Source organism: Pseudomyrmex gracilis, unplaced genomic scaffold (assembly GCF_002006095.1).
Source record: "Pseudomyrmex gracilis isolate BER0280 unplaced genomic scaffold, ASM200609v1 scaffold_18, whole genome shotgun sequence".
Lineage (NCBI taxonomy): Eukaryota > Metazoa > Arthropoda > Insecta > Hymenoptera > Formicidae > Pseudomyrmex > Pseudomyrmex gracilis.
Window position 1 is genome coordinate 998987 of NW_018020602.1, and position 24054 is coordinate 1023040.

Genomic DNA, 24054 nt, shown 5'->3' on the forward strand with positions numbered 1-24054 from the left:
GTCTCCACCGAGTTATACGAACGTCTAGAATCATTCGGCATTGAGTGCGTGACCGTTAACGACGACCACCGGTTTTCACGGATAGAAATTGTTCATTCTTTGCTACCGCGCGATTATGAGTAATTTTTTTCTTCCCTGTGAATCTTCGTCTTTTTTTAACGTAATTTGTCCAACGCTAAAACGCTTTGTCGCCGAAGCTTCATTCCTTGAAAGATTGAACTGAATTTCAAATATAGATAAGTTTTTTCTTTGCACATAGAAATTATTCCAGAGTAATTATCATCGCGACCTAAATTGCTGATTCATTTGCAAAACTCTCTGCCGCGGCCAATTACACTCATTAGAGATTTCCCTTCGATTACGCAATCTCGTGCCGAAACACCACTACGTTAATTACTCGCAGCCGGGATTACGGGTTCTGCGAGTTCGATTCGGGAAAGTTGCCCCGCGTCTGGTTTCCATATGGACACGTAAGGCACTCGAATCTGGTTCGTGCCCGACACGACTTCCTAGTGGGGAACCACTTCTTTGGGTCGCGGTCCTTCGGTCGCGCCTGTCGCTACCGATCGACGCCGGACGTTTCGAATCGACGCAGACTAAAAGTCGCGAATGCCATTCGTCTCTGCTACGCGGACATTGCGTAACCCACGACAATCATACCCGGAAGGTATCCGCCCGCACGGTTACTCACGATAGCCGTGTGTGTGTGTGTGTGTGTGTGTGTGTACTTTCACCGTACTTGGACCGTTCATTTGTATCGAGCGAACGGCCTCCGCTTTTCTTCTCCATCTTCGCCGGGAATAGCGATCGATGACTGTATCACTTAGCTGCGCCAATCGATCCCATTAATCGGAACAGGTGCCGGAGCAAAGACCATACTGTCATCTTTTCGCGCGATCGACTAACAACGTAACGTGATGTAACTTTTTGCGGTTCGAGTTCAATGCGCGATTGTACGTACATATACAGTCAGCGATACGCGAGTGTGTTAACGCGCTGTTTGCGAAAGAAAGAGAACGAATAACGTATTGCAATAATTGGATATTGCGTAACAGCGCGCGATTCGGATGATTTATAAAAAAAAATACGATACACGTAATTTCAGCTCGGCGATACGGGTTGTGTCGAAAGTGATATTGTGCAGTTCGATGGAGAGACCAGTTCTGGCTACGGAAGTTGATTGCTCCGTTACACCGCCGCCGCCGCCGCCGCGACGACGACGTTCTCTTACCGCGCATTTAAAGTGCAACCTCCAATTTGGCGCTCCGACTTAAATTGGATATCTAACGAAATGAAATTCCGCCACGGGATCCGCGCGCGGGACAAAAGGATATGTAATGTTGTTCTCGGTCGATGGAATGACATCACGATTTCGGTGAACATTATTAGATCGACACGATACCGTTAATACGATCACGACCGTGAGGGTCGAGTCTCTCGCTGAGAGAGCGTGACTTTACGAGCGAGATCGCATTAGCAAATTCAATCGTATATGCGTAGAGAGAGAGAGAGAATCACCAAACTCTCCTCCATTGTTACGATTAATTCGATGTATGCGTAATGGAACGACGATTGTGGATTTAAGGCGCTTTGCAAACGTGAAATTTTTTAACTCTCAGGAGCGCGACTCGCGTATGTGGCAACGATCTCGCTAAGTGACGTTTGATGAATTCGAGATGCGAATCTGAGAGACGGAAAGAGAGACAATCTTCCCTTCCCCTCTGAGAAACGAGGATGGCAAGAGGACGGGGATAATCGAACCGGTAAGAAATCGTGACGCGTACCGAAGAGAAAGGAGGATCCTTACAACGGGTAGAGACCTTTAAGACCGCAAGAAGCAAAGTATATATACTACATCCACACGTATACATACGGCCTACATAACGTACACTTGCGTGCCTGTTTCGCTCTTCTGTCCCGACTCAAGGAGACCGTCCGGTTTGAAAACACGTGTACCACATCGGCACGAAACCGCATTTGAGTCAACGATTTTCCGTCGTAAAATTAACGACGCGCTCTATTTACACAAACGTGTCCTTTAATCTTTTTACGAGAAATATATATATTACGAAAGAAGAATATGTACAATTCGGCAATATATCTTCCTGTCAAGATTCCACAGAAATTTGCAACCATAAAATTATTTTATTTTATGTTACATTACAATTAAAAAAATCGTACGTAGAAAATAATTTATGTAAAAAAAAAAAAAGATTCGTCTATGTGAAATTACATGCAGCGATCGCGACGGTCAAAAACTTTCGCCGACTCGGCATCAGAAATATCAGGCGCGTGCTCCACAATTTTCTCGACACTGCCTGCAACATACCGGTTACGCTCGCGGTTGCACGAACTGGGTCAATTTGATTGAGGGGCGCCGTAACTACGAGAATTCTCGGGACTTACGCATCTTTGAGAGAAAACCAACTTTTACCGCAATGATTTTTTAACTTTTTTCTCAACAAGATAAAAACCTTCGAAAAATGAGCGAGAAATAATAACACACCGGCGGGAGAACAAATTTGTACAATTACAAACACTCCCGTTCGGAGAAACAATAAGACAACAGGTTTCCGGAGATGAGAGCTCCGTATATATATAAATGTTTTTATTTAAAAACTTATATTTAATACAGCGTTCGCAGCCGTCAATTTTGCCGGCGCTGACTCGAAGATAGACGGAGCACCGATAACAAAGAAAAAGAAAACAGTTACATCAATAGAACCGCTGTCACGTCGTTAGCGGTGATTTTTGAGTCATCAAAGAGAATAAGTTCGGGGGTGGGTCGTAGGACTTTGCGAAATTTCACGGGCAAGCCGGGACGTGCTTTCAATTAACCGTCCGGCCGTCATTATCCTCGGAAAGTGCCCCATCTTCCTGCCTGTTACGTGTGTCGGTGGTGGAATTGTAACCCGAGAGATCGCCTGCCAAAGATCACGGTAATTTGTAATAATTAGAGCCACTCGTCTATTTTCTTCTTTCTCTCCTCTTCTGCATCTCTCTCTCTCTCTCTCTCTCTCTTTCTTTCTCTCTTTCTCTTCGTTACGTCGCCTTCCACTACTCGCTTCCTCTTTTTCTTCATTCTGGTTCACGCCGGCTCATACAGTGCCGACACCTTCCTCTCAAGCGTACACTGATATTACCGGTAAGATTGTAGGTAAGAAAAAGAGAGTGTACTTAGATCCTCTATCATTTGCCCGGGCACGGCACTGCGCGTTTACTCACGTACGTACGAGCATTTGACGACGACACGAGACCATAGACGGGAGAGCTTCCCAAGTGGCTCGAAATTTCGTGTCGCGATGAGAAGCGGAGCGTTACGAGCGTTCTCCTCTAGCGTCGTACGGACGACGCTAATAGCGGTCAGCCACAATCCTTAATTACGATTAGACCGGCTTTAAAAGAGAATACCGACTGAAATTTGTACGGAAAGTAGCGGTTGGTTATTTTGCGGCGGAGCGTTTTTCCCCCGAAAAAAAAAAAAAAAAAATGATGACAGCCACACATTATTTCTCCCGCGACGAACGAAAATTAAACCTTCATCTTTTTACGCGTGTGCGTTGATTATATGAAACAAATTTTGAAAAGTAATACAACTCGCCGCATAAGAAACATTTGAACAGGATGTAACAAACTGAATAAATATGAATAAATAAATTCCGCCGGGTATTCGTATGAATAAACAAATGCTTTTTTTATAACCCAACGTATGCGCCGAATCAAATCCAGCCGATGTATCATCGATCTGCACACAAAGGCAGACACACTTCCGACCGCTAATGGATTTACGACGCAACTTTCGCCGCCGGTCGATGACGACGACGACGACGACGGATTTACCGTCGTTGCGACCGGACAAATTAAGTGTTGCCCCGACAACAGGACTGAAACCACGCGCGTTCGCGCTAGAATTACATTCCCAGATAAGGATCTACACGGGATTTGAATAATGTACGTATACTCTTTCTCTCTTCTCTTTTTTCTCTCTCTCTCTTCTGTTTCTGCTTCCTTCGCTTTACTCGCCGAACGGAAGATACCAGTCGTCTAAGCCGAGGAGCGCGCATCAGACTCCGTCGAGAAAGGAGTCGGGATGCTTGCGCGTTCCGAGGAATACCTCTCGGTCGTTTTGGCGCGTCCTCAGCGACCCCGTCTAAACAATTTAAAAGCCGACGGAGATCGGAGAACGGATAACGGAGGTAAACGACGATGATCTCTCGGCACGAGAGAGAGAGAGAGAGACGAAGGGAAAAAGGAGGGAAGCAGCAAAAGAGAGGTTCGCGGAGTGATCTTCAATACGTTATACGCTAATGAGGCAGCGGTGTATGTACAGGAAACACGCAGTAAGCGACGAAGGAAAGGTTCATTTGCCTCTTTCGTTGGCGATCATTAATCCTCGGTTGACCTTCACAAATTCAAAACGGTACCCCGGACCCGCGAGATGTTCGCGCACGAGCTGCATTTTCGTAACGTCTTCATCGCCGACAGTAACATCGCGCTCCGGTCACGACGGATTACGAAATTCTAGCGGACGTTGACTTGATTCAATTAGCGCGACCGGTCATTTTACCTTGAATTGTCATCGTTGTGTCGCACGAAGACGAGTCTACCTCTTTTTTTTCCAGGTGTAGTCTTCGTTTAACACAATCACTAAATCTCACGTATATAAACGATGATTACGAAACGCACAAATAGAGACAATAAAAGACTCGGAGATTAATTAAAATATTATTAATTGAAAATTTCAATTTGAAATCGAATCTTAACGCAGCGCAGATCGCGCGCTGAAAGAGCAGATTGCGTGCGCATCGTTGCGCTCCACCGTTCTCATGAAATTTTATGCATACCGACAGATCGACGCGAAGAATCCAATTGAGACTGGAAATAATATGGAAAATCGGCGAGTTGAGAGAATCGCGCGCGCAGAAGACGAGCAGCTCGCTAATGACAAGGATCGGAGGAGGCGATTATACGGGAAACCGCGAATCAATCGACGCGGACGATCAATCGAGCCCCAGATGTGACTCGCGAACGTTTCGCGATGGGGCGGTAGTTATCAGAACGAGAACTCGCGCGCGGATCTCGTTGATTAGCGCTAGGTGCCGAGAGGTATGTAAAATTGCGGAGAGCGAACGCGCGGCAAAAAAGAAGCAAACTCGGTCGATTTGCGATGGTCTTGCATTTTTTTTTTGCGCGCGGATCCCCTCGAATGCAGAATTTAACGCTAGATAGATGGCCGCGAAGAGAGAGAGACGAAAGAGAGCAGAAAAGCGGAAAGAGAGAAAAGGAAGAAGGGAACGGGGGAAAAAGGGGAGCGCTGAAACGCGGCGCGGAAAGGAAGACGAGAGGACGGAGCGAGAGAGGGATTCGACGTGAGGAAATAGGGGATAGAACCGTGGCCATAACATTACAGAGAAGCCTGCTGAGTGAGATATTACCGCCGTCATAACCTCTAATAACTACACAGAGCCCTTTATAACGCCTCCTAGTGCTTCATTGTGCCGGCGATGTGGCTCGGGAAGCTCGCTCTCCTCTCTTGTCTCGTACGTAATGTAGGTAAGGGCCGAAAGGTCTGGAAAGAGAGAGAGAGAGAGAGAGAGAGAGGGGGGGAAGGAGAGAAAGAGGTCTGCGGCTCTTGGACGCGACGTCCCTATTATCGGTATATACCCGCGCCGGTGGAATCGCCAGAGAAGAAGCGACAGGGTAACTGAGAGAGAGTCGAGGGGGGAGAAGGAGGAGGATGAAAACCCCGAAGAAATGGGGTGCGCAGACCTGGAGCGCAAAGGGAGCCGTGTCGAAATCGGCGTGAAAACGAATCGCAAATCCGTGCACGAGAAACGGCAGGTCACGCCAGAATTTAATTAGCTTCTGATGTGCGCGCCGGACGTGTCTGGCTAACTTCCTTTCTCGTGGCCGACGTTCTTTACTGCCGGCTCGCTCGTAGCGAGCGCGAATCGCCCCGATATGGCCTTCGGTTGTTTTCTCTCGAGAGTCCTTCCTCCTCTCTTGTACCATCTCGCGCACCGCGAGCGCACATTCAATTTCGCGTCTCGCCACCGCAATTTTATCGCCGTTTAACGCGATGTAATTGAAATTACAAAATCCCGCAGCTACTTACACGTCTTCCTCGTCGACCGTTCGCGCGAACGGTCGACGAGCGTGTCTCTCCTCTCGTGGGAATATAATATCCACGAAGCGCCTGAGCCTTTGATTTATAGCTGCCGTAACAGAGGGGGCCGAGGAGGGGGGGGGCGGAGATCTAAGTCCGACAAAGTAAAATATATTAAAGAGAAAGATGAATATATAGTAGAAAATTATCTCCGCGCGGCGCAAATGTCACTCGTTAAATTACGTTTGTATATACAGAAATATACGTGATACAGAACACACGTAGTAGTAGAGCTAACATAGAAAGTTGAGAAGAACACGCGGAATATCATGAGGCAAGAGTCGTTTAGCATCGCGGATCCGTCCGCTTTGTCGTTATCAATCTCTCGCCGCACCCACGGAAGGAAGGTAAATGTAAATTCAAAAATATAATTCCGGGAAGAGTCCATGTAGCCCATATGTATTGTGTCGACGTTTAATTACCTTTGGATGTGTAACTACCGCGAACACCTCGCGCGATTTTATTGCCCCCTGAATGCGACTCAGGTGCGCGCATCCTGCCAGTTCATATAGAACACTAGGATACATCGCGGATCCGAACAGCGGCAGCATTTCCTATACTGCTTTTGCCCCACTGCGTTTCCGCGTCCTCCTCTCTTCCTCCGTGTGTGTACGCCGAGTAAGGGAAGAAGAAGCGAGGATCTTCTTCTCCTCCTCCTCTTCCTCCTCTCAAATAACGCCTCGGGCGGCGTCACGAGTGCTTATCCACTTTGTTTCTTTTATCAGGGCTCGTCTTCCGCGCGCGCGATGAAATTGATATTCCGGGACGTAAGAGAGGCGATTTAAACATCGGAAGCGAGCGAGCGCGCGCGCGCAGCCAAGAACTCGCACGTCGATCGCAGAATGATAACACTTGGGCACTTGGAGAGATATCATATGGACATTCTAATTTGTCGACGATCGAGAAAATCGTCCTAACGGCGCGCGATCGCGCGCGGTAATAAAATAGATGTAATTGGAGAGGATAGTTTCAGGCAATTTAAACCCGCGCGCGGCGCGCGGTATTATTCGTCGTATATTCGCAAAGTAAGATAAATGGTATCGAAACGCGCGACCACGGACGGAACAAAGTAATTTATGCTTCTGGAAACATAAACCGTCGGTTTTTCTATTACTCTTGTTACTGCGGTGCGTTTTGCTTTGATCCTTCAAGAAATACCTTAAAAAAATTATATCAGATGATGATAAAAACAAGACAAAATGTTAAAAGCGAACAAAACAATTAATTGAAAATGTCAGAAGTGCAAAAACCATCATAATTGAGATAATCGTCGAATTATTACCAATGAATGAGATCAGAGAGATTTCGCAATGCCGAGAGGAGGAGGCAGTATAACGCGGATATATTCGCGCGTACGCTTCGTCATCCAATGGAAAAAGATGCGCGAGAGAGCACCGTATCGAAACCGGCGTGAAAATGATTCGAGAATCAGCCGCTGGCAGAGCGCAACTGCTTCGGTCACGCCAAAATTTAATTAGCCTCTGATCTATGGTTGCGCCGGTGCCTCGCTTCGCGTACGGAGCCGAGGCACCTCGAGCCGATCTCCGAGCGAGTTCTCCGTCTCGCGCGCGCTCCTCTCGCACGAGGACGTTTCCCTCTTCCGCTTTGGCATTTCGCGTCGTTGATAGAAGCGCCTCGGCCATTACGCGAACGTTCACTTTGTTCCCTTCGTCACGCTCGCCTCGAGCGTCCTGAAATTGATACTCCGGAGAGATGACGCGGTCTGAAGGAGATGCACGCCACTACGCTGACGCGGAGAAACGCACGCGATACGAAGCGTCGATAGGCTCTCAAACGCTGGTTTGAGAGAAAATGCCCGGAAGTGGAAGTTCGAAGATGATTCTTTAATTGAAAAAAAAGTGCAAACTCTTCGGAACGACGAAATACAAGTTATGTTGCGTCGCGAATTGATATTCTCTTACACAAACATATTTGTTCATCAAAAAGATTTCTATAGAGTCTCTGTGATGCATATTGCGTCATAGAAAATTCAGAAACGCGCTGACATTAACGTAATAACGCGAAATAATTCGCGGGGTTGTTTTCGTCAAGGAAATCGCTTGTTTCCTTTATAGAAGATCAGTATGTTAGCGGTGCATCTCCGGCAACGATGGCAACGATGTTGGGACGCGTTTAACCGACTTACGAAGAAGACAAGCGAGTGTCTCTCCGCACGTTGCACCCGCGGCTTTTACTCGTGGAAGCCGCGTATCCCCCCGGTTGCGATGGCGGCGGCACAGCGCGGCTTCCACGGAGGGAGGGGTGTAATGATGTTATTTTCTTGTAGCAGTAACTCCACGCCGCGCGCGCGCGCGCGCGCGACGCAAAAAGAGGGGCCCCCACGGCAGTTACATGTCCGTACCACTTCGCATACCTGCCTCCCTCGATTTTAACCCTATCCCTGTCTCTTTCTCTCTCCGTATCCCGCGCATTCCATATTCTCCGCGACGTGCCGTTACCGTAGTTACACACCTGGACGCTATTTGCGACGGAAGGACCGGAGTGTAGAGAGAAAGAGATCGTTCTCTCCCTTCCCCCGTCTCTCTCATATATATTTTTGCGCGCGAGTGGTTACATCGAAAACACACAACGGCTCCGTCTTCCTCGCGCGGTGCGCTAGCAAATCGCGGCACGATGACACTCGTCAACGACGACGAGAGGTAAGGGTTTGTACGAGACGCGCGGCGATGTTAATACGACGCACCTGCGCCCGATGCCTTTCCTACGCCGCGTCGGCGTAGCAATTAAAAGACGTTTCGGAATGTCGCGAGACGCGCAGAGGCGTTGTCGTTACAGTAAAACGCAAACTTGAAGTAGTTGCGACAAACGTCGTCCTCCAAGCTGTCTCGCAGTTCCACGCATTCCTGAAACGAGGTAAACCTCGTTCCGACGCATAGGGTCTGGATGCCAGCGCCCGCGGATACTCGATGTACCCACAGCAGCGACCCTGAGCGCGTTTCCCTTTAATGGCCAACGCACCGCGCAAAGAATTGAGATACAAGAATTACGTTTGAAAGAGAAAAATGAAACAACGAATGATGGCGAGTAATTATGTAAAACGCAATTATTCTCTCTGATGATGGTGCACGAAAGTTTTATAAAAGCAAAAAACTGAGACACGAAACTTGTCGGTCGGTAATTTTCAATGTAATTTATTTATGTAAAAACAGGGTAGGGTAAGTACGATAATTGCATTGAGACCGATTATCATCACAATGGTCTAGTTTAATTGCTTCTCATTGGTTAAGTAGACCAGTCAAAGGAGACGTTTTTCAATCTCTACCGCAGAGAGTATCTCTCGTTAAGAGGTAATTGGTCAGGGACACCCCGTATGTATATCGACGGCGGGGAAAGATTTCGATCGGCCGCATTACTCCGACATCGCGCGTCGTCGTCGTCGTCGTCGTCGTCTCGTAAACTCCTCGAGGCCGTGGAAAAAAGCGTTCGATCTCATCACGCATACACACCCACAATGTCGCAGTTCCTCGCGGCAATGTAAATTCATGTGGCAGCGCGTTTAATTTCCATAAGAATAATTTCGCGGCGCATAATGAGCGTCACGCTCGATGGCGTCCGGTTGTGACTCCGTTATTAAATCCTTGGTAGAAAGTGAACCGATAAAGAAATACCAGTTCACCGCGATCTACGGCGCTTTGCTCGCGATTAATGTTTCTTACGCAGGATTAGGGGTATTGGAATATGCCTCGCGGTCTCGTTCGGCCAATTTTTCATACATATTCGTTGCGATCGTAAAAACCGATAAGATAACTTTTAAAGAGCAAATGGCTAATTAATTTTAATTAACGTTTAATTATCTCTGCCCTGTGCGTGAGAAAGACATTGAGAAATAGTTTCAGAACTCTTTCCAAAAAATGATAAAATTATAAACATAAAAATATCTCTCTGTTTTGAAACAAACTTTCGAACACATGCCGTCGTTGAAATTCGTGTCAGAAGAATCTCCGATCTCTTTTGTTGCTCAAAACATGCGCGCGTCCAGAAGCTGTTTGTACGTGTAACATCATATAGAGTGAGAAGCGTGAAATCCTTGAACCCCTCGGTTCACGCGGTCTCCAGTACAGTGATTACACCAGAAGAAGAGGCAAAACATACCGCGGGCTACAATCGTCTGGCGCATAATTTTGAGCGCGCTTTTTGTGCCGATAGTCGAGAGAGATAGAGATAGCCAACATTTCAACTCGTCTGTAATTTGCGCGCTTTACATTCGACCGATATTTCGACAAGTATCGATTTTCGAAAGAAGAAGCGATAGTTACACGATAGTTTGCGCGTGTCTAACGTGTGTTACTGATGCACTCACATGATCGTCGGAGAAATAATGACGAACGAGATTGATGAGAAACATCTGAACAGAATTTGTAAAAGTTGCGTGTCTGTAGAAATGAACGAATGCAGAAAATGATATCTTCACCCAACATGTTTTTTTTTTTTTTTTTTTACATAAGACAAAATATAATTATTCAAATACTAACATTTTCTATTTATATCAAATTTATAATTTTTGTCACCACAGATTTCTGTACACACATGCAAAAACTCTTACATACATCAACTCTTTCTGAAATATTACATAGACACAGCGAAACGAGATGAACATATTTCACACGACACCGATTTCCGTTCCCGCGAGTGCAGTAACGGCGTAAATCGACATTTGGCGATCGCGAAACGAGTCTGCGAAGCGAACGGGACGTGCAACGATGTTGAATCGTGGTTGGAGGTCCGTATGGATTTTTGCTCCGAACAAGCGGCGCAGCCGTATCGAACGGTAACGTCGGGTCGAAGAAGGGACCGTTTCGCGAATACGGCGGGGAGTAAGATCGACGGAGAAGCGGAAAAAAGAAACGCGTATCTCCCAAGTCCGATCGTACCGCGCCGGTATCCCGATGTTTCTCTTACCTTGCCGCGGGGCAATACTCGCGAATCTATGAAGAGAGTTCTCTCCTCCGCTCTCGGTACATATCGGGGAATATAACGGTGATTGCACGAACTCACGATTTCCATATTTCACTGGCGAGTCAATGGTGTATCCAGTGTTTGATTTACGTAGTACCGCGACCGCGTGATCGATGAATCTTTTCCCCGGTGATTAGACGTAAATTACGCCAGCTACGAAATCGTTATCGAGTCCGGCGATCGATTCCACCGCGGCGCGAGAATTAATTTGCCCGACAAATCTCCGCGAGCGAGAGAGAGAGAAAGAAAGAAATTGCTTCGATCGTGGAACGATGTTCGATTCGACTTCTATCGGCCGATCGAGGAGGACAGTGTTTTAATTATGAGAAAGAGAGAGAAAGAAAGAGACGGAGAAAGAGACTGATTCTTTTTTATTTCCGTGAACAAGCTCTTCAGAATGTTCGCTAGTCAGCACTCAATTCGGGCTCCGTAGGGTCTGCGAGGGTCACTCAATTGAGATATAAAACAAGACTGGCCAGAGCGAACCGGGTCGGAGTTATCCGCGATAAATGGCTGAGCGTAATTCACGGACGCGCCGGTTGCGACGAGAGAACGCGTGATTGATGACAAAAACGTAAGCAGATACACGCGGCCTCGGCCCTTAATGGATTTTTCAGACGAGTCTCTCCCAAACGGAGAGAGAAAAACACGAGAGAGAAAGAGAAAGAGAGAAGTAATTTATCGAGCATCCCCCAAAGCCACAAAATTTGCTCCTCTTCGCGAAACAAAAATAATCGCACGATTTTAGGTCCGGTTGATAATTTCTCGCGGCGAGATCCGCTTCTTGCCGTCTGAAATATATACATGCGCGAAATTATCTCGACATGCGCGCGACAGATAACCAATCGCCGAAGAATCGGACACGGTCTGTCTAAAATCGGTTTTCGGCTTGTACATACGTAGCTCGTAAATTCGCGCGGTCTTTACTCGTAAATTTTTGCGCCGCTCCGTTTCGGAATCTGTTTATGTGGCACGCAATGAAAAGTGATGTGAAATCAGGTTTCTTCGTCGGTCACTTTAATTTTTTCTACGTTACGTGCTCGCGAGCAAACTCTTTCGAGTCACGTAAAAGGCTCGCCCCGTTGACTGACGACATCGAAAATTTTTATTAAAGAATTCCGAGATGACGCAATTCCGCGTGAAACCGGACAATACATCTTTCTCGTGTTTCTGATATCATAATTTATCTCCGCGCTACTCGAGACAAGAGGATCAAGATTCAACCAGATGATATCGCACGGATCTAAGATCCCGGCGATAAAAGTCGCGGCGCGGTGTTCTCGCGAAATATGAAGGATTCGACGGTAAATGCAATTACCGCGGAATCGCGCGGCAATATCTGAGAGAGAGAGAGAGAGAGAAAGAGAGAGAGAGAGAAAGACACGTCTCACGTGAAAAGTGAGAAAAGTGCCGCGGGGAGTCGACATTTGCGAGGCGATGATTTTACGTTTTAACGCGATTCGCACAAATTTTCCCCCTTATTTAATCCCGACGGGTCGCGAAAGGGCGCGCGATGAAGTCCGTCGTTGAACAAAACGATAATGTCACGTGCAAATCTCTCGTCGTCGTTTTTGAAAAGCGCGTTTATTGCAGAACATTATTCCACCTTTATGCGCGTCCTTCGTCTGATCTACAATGATAATTATCATTTGGCGATGCAACGGTCGACCCTGCACCTTCACCCGTATTATTATCTCGTATAAGAAATTTCTCGCGTTTCCTCCGTTTCATTACTTTTCTTTCCTTCACGCTTTCTATTCCACAGAAATGTGTTTTATACCGCGCGTATTATACCGTGTTTCCTTTTCTTACACTACATTTCGATTTTACATCTGCTTGGACTTGAATGTTTATTATTGTTTATTGTTATATATATCTTTTTCTTTTCGCGGCTAATGTGTTTTACTTACGACGTAAGTTCTTGTATCCGCTGTCTGCACGTGATTTGATCGGAGAAAGTGCGCGCGGACAACGACACTCGCCGCTGCTCGCACGTGTAACACACATCCCGTGCTTACCTACCTACCTATCCGGAGCTCATTGACCGTTTGTTCAACTTCTTCTTCTTCTTCTTTCACACTCCTTCTTCTACTTACAGACTGTCAAGCGTGACGGTTCGCGTAATTACAGAGCCTGTTAAACAAATTATAAAGCGCAAGAAGTCGCGCACACAATAACTTTCGTCTTCTTCCTGTTTATCAGAAAGGAAGACTAATTATACGAGCTCTGCAGTTGTTTCACGATCCTATCTTTTCATTCTTGCCATATAATATAACGCGTATTTTAGTGTCGTAAATTTGTAGAATAAAAAAAAAAAAAATACTTGCCTATTAACACAGAAAAAGAAGTCGAAAAATTATTCGAAAAAAAATGATGTCTCATTATCGAGATATGTCGTCAGTTGAAAACCGAGAGCTAATTATTCGATTTTCTTTGTTACGCCACGCATTACGTCACGGAGATTTAGCGTTCCGCGGAACGATTTAACGTCGTAATTAATTCCGACGAGGAGGCTGCGCTTCGGGAGCACAACGTACACGTGCAAAACGCCGACTTACGCTCTCGGCGAGCGCGGAGAAAGTGAAAATAATTTCTTCATCGGAAACTCGTCGTCCCTTTCGCCTTTCGCGGTTCGCCAGCATCAGATAGCGGCGCGGCTAGTTAGACATCGCCGTAGCTGTCCACCTGTGAGCAAGGGACCTTCGTTGGCTTCTCTTCATTAGCACGGCGACGGCAAGTTCAAGGCCGACACGTTACAAACTAAGATCAAGACAAAGCAGAAAGAGAGAAAGAGAGAGAAGGAGAAAGAAAGAAAGAAAAAAACAGCGTCTTCCATTTCAGTCATCATCATTATCACACCATCGTCGTCATCATCATTTCGAAAATCCCGGGGCTTCCACGAGTCTAGTCGTCACCCATTTACGCACGCCAATCACGCGTGTGAGAAACTTGGCGATCTCTACTACATACGGAAGAGAAAATCTCCCGATCCATCGAGTTTTCTATATCTCTTTTTCTCTTTCTCTCTCCAGATCAGAACCACAGGCTCTGTCGTAAATCATGCACACAGACGTTTTCCTCACTTCTCGTCACCGCGCGCCACTGTCACGCCGATCAGATGCAATCACGTCATCGTCGCGCGCGCGCGCGGTTGGACCCTTTGATCTCGCGGCGCCGATCTTTGTTCGATAATATGAAAAGTAAGCGTGGATTTTATATTATAGAGTAACAAAGTCGAAGAGAGAGAGAGAGAGGGATAGATAGATATTTTATACCGATTAGAAAAATACACGGACGCGAAATAGCGAAATTATGCAGCAATTGAGCTTCGAGCCTCTTATCTCGACCGGCATCACGACGCATTATGCTACCATTATACGTTTATGCAAATCGAAGTGGCGAAGTGCCGCGATTGTCGCACGACGGAATCAATCAGGATATTGTGGCGAACGTAATGCGGCGTCAACTCAATAAAGCCCGGCAGCGTTGATTGAGTAGTAACCCGGGGACATTTATTAGATCGGCGCTTTTGCATAAACGCAATTTTTTTCCAAGAAGCTCGTATTGCGTTCGAGGGTGCGAGGGATCTTAACGACCCGCCTAGCCTGTTCCCCCATCATCATCTATGCAATAACTCTCCTCCTAGCGGCGGCGGCGGCGTGGCGCGCACGACGGCATGTCCAATGTGGAGCACACCGTCCGTCCATCCCTCATCAGCTAGATCCACGGCACGTAGGCCGACTTTAAGGCTCAATTATTTATGTAGCCGAGTGAGTGCCGCTGATTCGCCCATGTGGATGATTACGCCGATCATAATAGGGCTGCTCGCTGCCTCGGCGAGAGAAAGATAGTCGACATTGTGATTGGGCCGGAAAAGACGAAGAGAGGAAGAGATCGTGGGCTAACTCTGCCCAACAGAAATCAAGTAAAATAGAAACAAGACCGATCCTCAATCACGTGTAATTGTACTCTCGTCTGTTCTGCGCCGCGCTACGCGTACCTTACTTTGATACTTATATTTAGTGGCGCACAATTTTCTCCCGGTAAACTCGTCTTATATATCTCAGAGCCGGAGAGACCCCTCGGTAGCCTCCTCCTCTTTTTCTCGTTATTTTCTTTATTTATAGCCATATTCGCTGAAACGCTGCGTATCACCCCCGACGCCCCGATATACGGGGGCCTCTCGCATAAAGTCCGGGACGAGATCTCTAACGTAAACACGCTTATCCGCCAAATCGATCGTAAAATATCCTGTTATTATCGGGGTATGCTACCGTCCATGACGCATCCGATCGTCGACGCGTGATCGCGAGCCTACACTTCGCCAAGAAAGGGAGAGAGAGAGAGAGAGAGACCGTAAACATTCATTTTATTAACTATTTGTAACAAGCAACATTTCAATGGAACCTCTCTTCGCGTATTTTATTATTGCACGTAATTTATTTGCATAAAGTTTAAAACTGTCTACAGATTCTTTCGATTCTTTTAAATTAGCGTTGCATTCTCTTTGAGAGAATACGTAAAAATAAATCTTTTCAAAGACCCCGAACAACCTTGAGATTACATCTTGCTGCGCGCGAGGACTTATCGCTATTTGGTGCCAAATGGTACAACAAGCAAGACAAGATTGCGCTCAATGTCAACAGGCGAACAGTCGCATTTTAACGCGAAACGCGCGATGAGTACACACGAGGCCGCGCGAGGTCCGTATTCACAATTCTTTTTTTTTTTTTTTTTTTTTTTCCACTTAACATCGCGTCAGGCGCTAAAGCGTCATCGAGGACAATCCGGGGAGTCGTCTCACTCACCCTCACCTCGACGGCCTCGTCGCGAACCAAGTCGGTTCACCAAGTATAGCATTGTCCGTGGACCAAGTCGACCGTGGCAGGATCGAGCGTTGGCGGTAGCGCGCTGTTGCAGGTTTTTGGTGCGGAACCTTGACCGAGTGACGTTCACCAGCGACGGCAGCAGCGTGCGGTCGCGCAGAGGTAGGGAGAGGTAGGCGCAGGTAGGTAAGAGGAAACCTTTGATGCGAGAGAAAGAGGAGAACAGAGATGGAAGAGAAAGGGAGAGGAAGGAGGACACAAGACAGAGGTTGCAGAAGCCAACGGGCAAAACGCGTATGATCGGCCGGTGTGATGGCACTGATACACTTATACAAGGTATCGGATACCCCGACACGGTGTATCTTTCATCATCAGTCAATATCAATCGGCATCACCTTTTTGGCCGAAGTATTAATCAGGCGGGACAGTATCGTGAGTATCCGATCGAGTCTCATCGGGACCGAACGGTATCGAACGAAATGTGTTACAAATTACAATAGATAGATTAGAGAGAGAGATGGAAACAAGGAAAAAAACTACGGAGAAGTTCGCATCATCAATGATCAGCGTAAACCATTGACTGAATCCTACCGCGTCCTAGCGATGGCGCATTGATAACAGAAGAGTATCGATTATTTGACACGCGGTGCAGCTTCTATCGTCAGTCAATTTCAATCGACATCCAATTTTTTGAGGCAATTAATCTCGAGAGTATTGAAAAAAAACTTATCGAATCATATATCGAACCGTTTTATAACGCGCTTCATTTCTCAAATCTTAAAACATTTTTTGTTTTTGTAACTTGCCATGAAAAAAACCAGCTATATCGTGATATTAATGGTAGAATATTTTTTTATTTAATTGCTTAATTTTTTTACGGTTTAAAAGATAAATTTTGCCTTACAATCATCCCAAGATTGTGCAATACTTCAATACAAGATTGTTGATTTATCGATACCTATAAAAAAAAAAAAAATCAGCAAAGAGACTCCTTGTAAATAGGTCGCCAACTACATCTCTTTTTAATATTAAAACCACAAGGTAAATCCGCGTCGACAAATCAAAAGATGAGTACAATAAGAACTTTCGGATTGGCAAAGAGCTTGTCCGAACCACCACAGCGTCAATTAACTAATCGTTTATCGGTGCAAATCCGCTCCAAGGATTCATTCCGAGCGGATCCGTCGCTATTTATCCTATATGTAGCAGTCGCCGCTTCTCGGCGTGTGTACACCTTGAAGTCGCCCCGTAACATCCGCGCCGTGTCCGTTCGTCCGTCCGTCCATCCGTGCCTACTCTCCTGCCTGTCTCTCTGTCGGTGCCCAGGTCCGGTACGCCGGTGTGGGATAGGACGGCGTGGAAGGAGTAGTAAGCGGCCTACGCAGTTTCAAGCCGGGTCCCAGCTTTTATTAGTTCTTCGGCGCTCGGCGGAGAACGTACGAGGAACGAGAGCCGGTGTGTGCGTGGTGTGGGTCTTTTGCGTACCCCCTGGTCCGGGACCCCCTGGTCGACCGGGTTTCTCCCCCAAAGCAGCTGAGACGCGCGGCGAGCACGAATCCAGCACGAGTCGCGCGAGGTACGAGATCAGTGTTTTTCTCTTTCGAGGTGTCACAGCGGTAAAAAAAAAAAAAAAGCGAGCGAGACGTGAATCGAATTGTCTCGATCGTCTCACGCGCGAGTTCTCGAGGGATCGCGTAACCACACAACGAGTGATTCTGGGATATATCCGTCAGTGCGAGGCAGTTTTGAAGATCGGATTGCCGGTTACCGAGTGTATATATTTCCGACCTTGGGTGTTACGTCTTTGGGTATATCAGATCGCGACGAGGTGTCGGAAAATCGGGGGAAGGGAAGAGAGAGATATAGCGCAGGAGCCGCTGATTGATTATTTTATTTTTCGTTAGTGTGCTAGTCCCTCAGATCGATCTCGCGGATCTCACGCGCTTGGGTGATAGTGACAGTTGCCGAACGTGAGAGTGTTCAGTTCTCAAGTACATAATACCACGAAGTCCCTCCGAGAGAAAGGAAGAGACAGAGAGATTCTCTCTTGCTCCTCTTCTTCTCGCGCTTCTGGTTCTCTGCTCGGGGAAATCGATCGTGTACCTGAAGGGATCGTATCCTTAGAGAAAATACCGGATATCTAAGCGATCGGAATGCTACTGTGTCAGTGAAGGTAAATGTAACATCGATAGGAGAGCAGAAGTCGAGACGCGTATTATTGCCGACGAGACGACGATTGGCGAGCGAGGTTGCTACCGCGAATTCGATTTGCGGGAAATTACGCGCTCCGATTGCACCGCGAAAGGGAAACGATATAGAGCATCTTCGATAGTGGATAGTGGACAGAGTCTGCGCGTGTGTTCTCGCGAGGCCAAATAGATTGCGTATAGAGAGTTGGTTTTCTATCTACACGCGCCCGAGACCGCCAGTTATTTCGCGGGCAGATTGCATCTGCCGGTCGCTCTGCTCTGCTCAGCCTCGCTCGGGCCGCGGCTATACGCGCGGTCGCGGGCAAATCAGAAATCCAGCGGAAGGGTAATATCCCATTAACTGAAAGATCAATTAACTCGCGTTAACAGACACTTTAATCACCGGTATGCGCCTATAGCGCGCTCTTCGCGAATCTAGGTGTTTAATCTGCCCGTGCCGAGATTGAGTCGGTCGATCATGCGCGCGCGGGCTTCTTCTCGCTAGTTTCTCTATGGGGAGCGATCGTTACGATGTCGAAGACCCTCGCGCGCGGAGAGACGAGATGCGCTCCCGCATTATTTATTGACGTGATCGCATTAACGATGCAACGGCGTTGGTGCCCGATTACAGCGGGAATAAACATTTATGGAAATATCTAAAGTGGTCTGACGCGCGAATCGGCGTTCTTCAAGGATATCTTTCCTGCCCCTCTCCCTCTCGCTCTCTCTCTCTCTCTCTCTATCCATATCTCACTCTTGATTAGTCTCCCGAATTAATACGCAGGAGAGATTTACGACCGTGAATTATACGAGATTAATCTAACGCGTTTTTAAAATCACCGAATTTGTCAATTAATTTTGGTTTGTTTTCGGATTGTTTAACAAAGTGCGACATGTGTGAGAGATGTTTCACGCAAGCACGTTAATTTGACAGCTGAGGAAGAACTCAATTAGAAAAAATTACATGGGATTGTGAATAAGTGAATATTATATTATATTATTTTTGAAATAAAAAATTATTTCAATTATTTGTTTTAAACCATCATTATGATACGCGATACATCTAATGTATGAAAAATTGGGTTTGTTCTGAATGGAGCTCGGTGAGCGGAGCCGGAGCGCGGTCGCGCCTCCTTTTTCCCTATTTTCTTCTCGCCCTTTTGTTTCGCCTGTCCGCACTCGCGAGATGAAGATCGCGCCTATCAGGCCCGAGGTGTAAATCCCCTCGCTGAATCTCCGATACGGTTTTATCGCGCACGTCGCCTGCGCGGCCACGATAGAGACGTACGAGGAAAGGGGAAGTTACGAGTATAAAGAAGACGCGAGACGGTACAACGATAAGCACCAGGACGCACCGGAAAGAACTTTCGGCCTTGACTTGTGTTACGAAGTGTGTCAGTGTTACTCACGCACGAGCGGGGGAACGAGACGGGTGGGGAACTTTTGATGGGAATCGTCCGTGTTGTGCCGCATCCATTCACCATAATGCATCCATGTACGTAACGTGACCCCTTCGCGCGCGAAGAGAGAGACTCTCATCCAGATTTCTCCTACGACTCGGGGATGTAAGCAATGGCCGCGGCGGCCTCGCATAATCGAACGGCGCAGAGACGCGCGTGCAAAGGAGAAACGTAGCAGCGCGTGTGTATGCAAATAAAATGATTGAGCGCCGGTTTTTTCACAAGCCAAGTGTGTGACTTACGTACAATTTCCATTTCCATTTTTGGTATCCGCGTCATGCTCGTGTGCGTGTCTTCGCGTCGCGTGTTAGTTTTTAGTCATATTTCCGCGTCGCGGCTAGAGAGCGGTACAGTTTGTGTTATCGAATGAATATTTATTAACTTGTTACGGTAAAAAGTCGTTTTTTTTTTTTTTTTATTTGGATTACGAAAAATCCGAAAGTCAGCAACGCCGTGGTGTGCGTTTCAACAGCAACGCCACGTGAAATATATTTTACTTACGCGAGTTCGCAGTGAAAGCGTGAAAATATGGAGCATTCAAAAAGCCGTGACGGGTTATAGACCGGGATGGAAACGGCATCGGGACGAACGACCTGTAAGAGAATTCCAAAGAGCTGGAAGCGTCCCGCGATACGATCTGACGGCAAATTGTGTCGAGTGTAAACGCGGGGATTCGTCCCGAGAGTGGAGAGTGGCTTGTGTAAGGCCGTTAGAGATAAAGTTCGTAGGAATCTACGTGGAACGTCGAGAAGAGGGCAGCGTCGAAGCTGGAATTTTATAAGTGGTATGCCGCGCGCGCGCGCTCACAGAGAGAAACACGCGCGAAGATTCTCTAGGGCTTTTGCACGCCTAGCGCGCGGCGCGATTCCTCACTTCGCGCGCGCACCGCGATCTAAATTAAAATCTTTCCCCGGCCTCGTCGATTCTCCGACTGCGCGGCGTAACGGGTGACGGCTAGAAAACGAGAAGCGAGTTTTTAGTGCGTCGAAAACGAACGAAAGCGTTGAAAATAAAAAAAATAAATAAATAATTAAAATTGCGCGCGCGGTAACGGTAATGAGCATCCAACCGAAGCGGGCGTGTGATTTTTCGATCGCAACATTACATGATGTACCTGAAAATTTATTTGACATTTATTTAAATTAATTGAATATCTATTATATGTCTTTCTCTCTCTCTCTCTCTCTCTCTCTCTCTCTCTATGTATATATGCGGATTGAAGTCTCTCACGTAGAAAATGTACAGAAATCTTCCGGACTTCAAATCGACTGTGAAACTACTGACATTACGTGGGACTCTTCCGGAGCACCGTGTATAAACCACCTATGATTGTCGATCTGTTTGGATCCCTCTCGCGCTCTATAATTCAGCAGCGACTTTCTAATAGCGGTCGGATTGCGATCCGCGATTGCAGATATACAACCCGAGCCTTCGCACCTTCGATGAGAGAGACCCTTTGCGCGCGTGTAGACGCGCCGAACATTACCTACCTCTGATTTTATTATCGAGTTTCCACCACGCCGCGTCAATAAAAGTCAATGAAAAAGGTGCTAAACGTTTCGCGCGCGAACGGAAACGGGAGTGTTTATTGTACGTGTCGCGTAGAGCTAGAGAATAATGTCGTATATAAAACTCGCGGACCGATGTGGTTTTTATTGCCGCGGCGTGAGTTTTGATTTTCGCGTCGTTATATCCCGCGTAACGAATGCGAAATATATTTTCAAACACGGGGCGGGACCGTTAGAAGATTCGAAATGGTGCGAGAAACACGACTTGTGTGCGCGCTTTTATGTGTCCCGACCTTTTGCTCTCTTCCGCTCTTCTGAGATTCTAATTCTAAAAACGTGCGAGAAAGATGGATGATTAATTTAGCCGCGCCGCGCTTTTGTCCGCCCGAAACTCTCGCCGCTAATGACTAGCTCGACGATGACACCGCGAATGTGAAATCATCGCGAAATTCGGAACGTGAACAGTTGTCGCACGATACGAAGGAGAGGTGACGTTTTTATTATTCTCGCGATTATGCAATATCAGGAAACAGCAAATAACATCTATTAAGAGATTCTACGTACCGCGTATATAGTGTGTCTGTGTGTATGTGTGTGTATATCTCAACGCGAACAGTGTATCGAGGCATCTTTGATATTCATTTGCTAATAGCACACGAGAATGAATGTGAAACGACAAAAATAATACTTTGAAACGCGCACATTTTTTTACTCGAAAGTTACGAGAAATATGATATGAGGTTACTGCTGTAACACACACTCGCGCCGTGTCATTTTCCGTCAACCATCTTAATGCCACGACTTCTCTCGTAAGGAAGAAAAAATATTCGCAGCGGAACGCGCTCGCGCAGGACGAAATTAAAATCGTGAGAATACAGCCGCACTTTGGGGACGTTTTTTTTTTTTTTTATGCACTCATTTTACTGTTATCCACCGCGTCGTCGCCGAGTAACGAAGATCACATTAGAGAGTCCCCTCTCGTACATTAGACACGGTCTCGAGACCCGCGCTCGTCGCAGATTTTCTTTTTTTTCTTTCGTCCCTCTCTGAATCGAATTGGACGTTTCGCGATTAGCCAACTAGAAGGCGCGCGTGGGAGTCGAGAAAGGCCCGTCGTAAACCTCTCGAGAATCTCGAAAAAAATATATTAACATCACTTTTTATAGCGGGATTCTTACCTCCCCGAACTCTCACGCGAGAACCGCGGGGAGCACGGCAGAGAGGACCTAAGTCCTCCCGGGGACATCTTGGCGGTCCTTCTCGCCAAATATGGCTATCGCGCGTCTCCCGAGAGTATCTTAATTCCCCGACTCGTCGGGCTCACGCGAATTGTCTCATTTAAAGCCAACATCACCTCCCCCTCGTCGCCTCTTTCTGAGCTAATAAAGCCGTTGAGTGACGGCTCACCCCCGTCCACACGTGTCACGTGTGTGCGGGGACTCGCCAGGACGCGACGTGTCACTTCACGGCCGCAGATGGCCTTGAGAGATGAACGCGCGCGCGTGCGCGGGGTCGTTTTTATTTGTTTCAACGGCGAGTATAAAACGCCGCGAATATGGACAAACACGCACGATGAATATTAATTTGTTTCTTAGTCAAAAGTTTTTTTTTCGTTCCCGCTTGATTTAATATGCTTGAGAGAAAAAAAATTACTCTGAAGTAATTTAGTTGTTTAGTTTTTTCACTTTTTATTGGTTTCCTGTTTTATCTCGATTTTCGTTTACGATAATATTTTGACACACAGAATAGATAGGAATAGGTTTATGAACAATTTCGGATAAAATTTAAGACGACTAATAAGCAAAAACAAAAAACAATTGCTAGAATTTTAAGATTTGCAGCGCGGCATTGAAATCACTTGCTCGCTAGAACTTTTGACCGCAGTGAACACATCTCGCGCGGCATTGAAATCGTTTTGCGCGATAAAAGATCGAGACGCGAAGGTCAACTTCTAGGAAAAAAAAAGAGGATGTTTTTACGTGATAGCGCGAAAAAAACATAGAATATTAAAGCGCTTGTGATGATAATGAGCAGTCTTGATGTTTCCGCTCGACTGTCATTCGAGTGTCTCTGTCGTCAGCAACTATTTTTAGAATTGTTTTTATGGAGACGATCGTATCCGGTCATTTTGTTTTTACACGCTGTAAAAACCTGGAATTGATTGCTTTATAGATTTACGTAAATTTCCGAAAAACGCGTGACGTTACTCGGCCGATCGTTAAAAACATAACTGCCACTTTTGATAGAAATATCTCTTTTATTTCTGAAACAAAGATTCTATTGTGCACGTCTACGCCACGCGCAATTTTATTAAATTGCACACTTGTGTTCGTCTGAGTATTACGAAGTAATTCATCTGCATTGCAGATTATAGCACGCGATTGATTATTGTTGAAAACCACAGCCTCGAGAGTTTCTTTACGAACACAATAAAAATCAAAAAACGAGTTGTGAATATGTAAAAGAGACAATATACATTTGTTATCGCGCTTATATTTATGAATTGTTTTTCTCGCAAAATACGTCGCAACTAAATAAGAATGTCTTTCCGACATTCATCACATTCGATTTGTGGCTAAACTGAAAACAAACAGCGCAATTTATTCGCGTCGTATTGGAAAATTAATTTGCAATCGATTCGACGTCGTCGGCCCCGACGAGCCGGCGCGCTTTGTGGTGGGAGAGCATCAGCCCCCAGGTTCTATGAAATTTAAATTAGATGTCGTTGCGTTTAGATCGCAATGCCGCGATAGGGAAACCGCGGAGTTACACATCCACGAATCCCGCGGATTACGGTCTCCGTAATTACGAATAACGTATAATAATATGCGCACGAATATCAGAGAAAGAAGAAACGTCCACGACGCGGAGGTGCTTATCGCACAATCGCTCCTATTAGCAAAAGTTCTCATCAAGCGAAACCGATAT

At 46.5% G+C, this 24054-nt stretch overlaps 1 protein-coding gene across 3 annotated transcripts in view; it reads left to right on the forward strand.

Moving 5' to 3' along the window:
• Positions 1–24054, forward strand: part of LOC109864240 — a 211369-nt gene that overhangs the window by 105292 nt on the left and 82023 nt on the right. The window contains exon 1 of one of the 3 annotated variants that reach the window (XM_020445267.1): positions 17394–17545. The exons of 1 other annotated variant lie outside the window; for it this stretch is intronic. The gene's annotated coding sequence lies outside the window, so the exon portion shown is untranslated. Of the gene's footprint in view, positions 1–17393; positions 17546–17570; positions 18143–24054 lie in introns of those variants that run through there. One more of the 3 variants, XM_020445268.1, reaches the window with a different exon arrangement.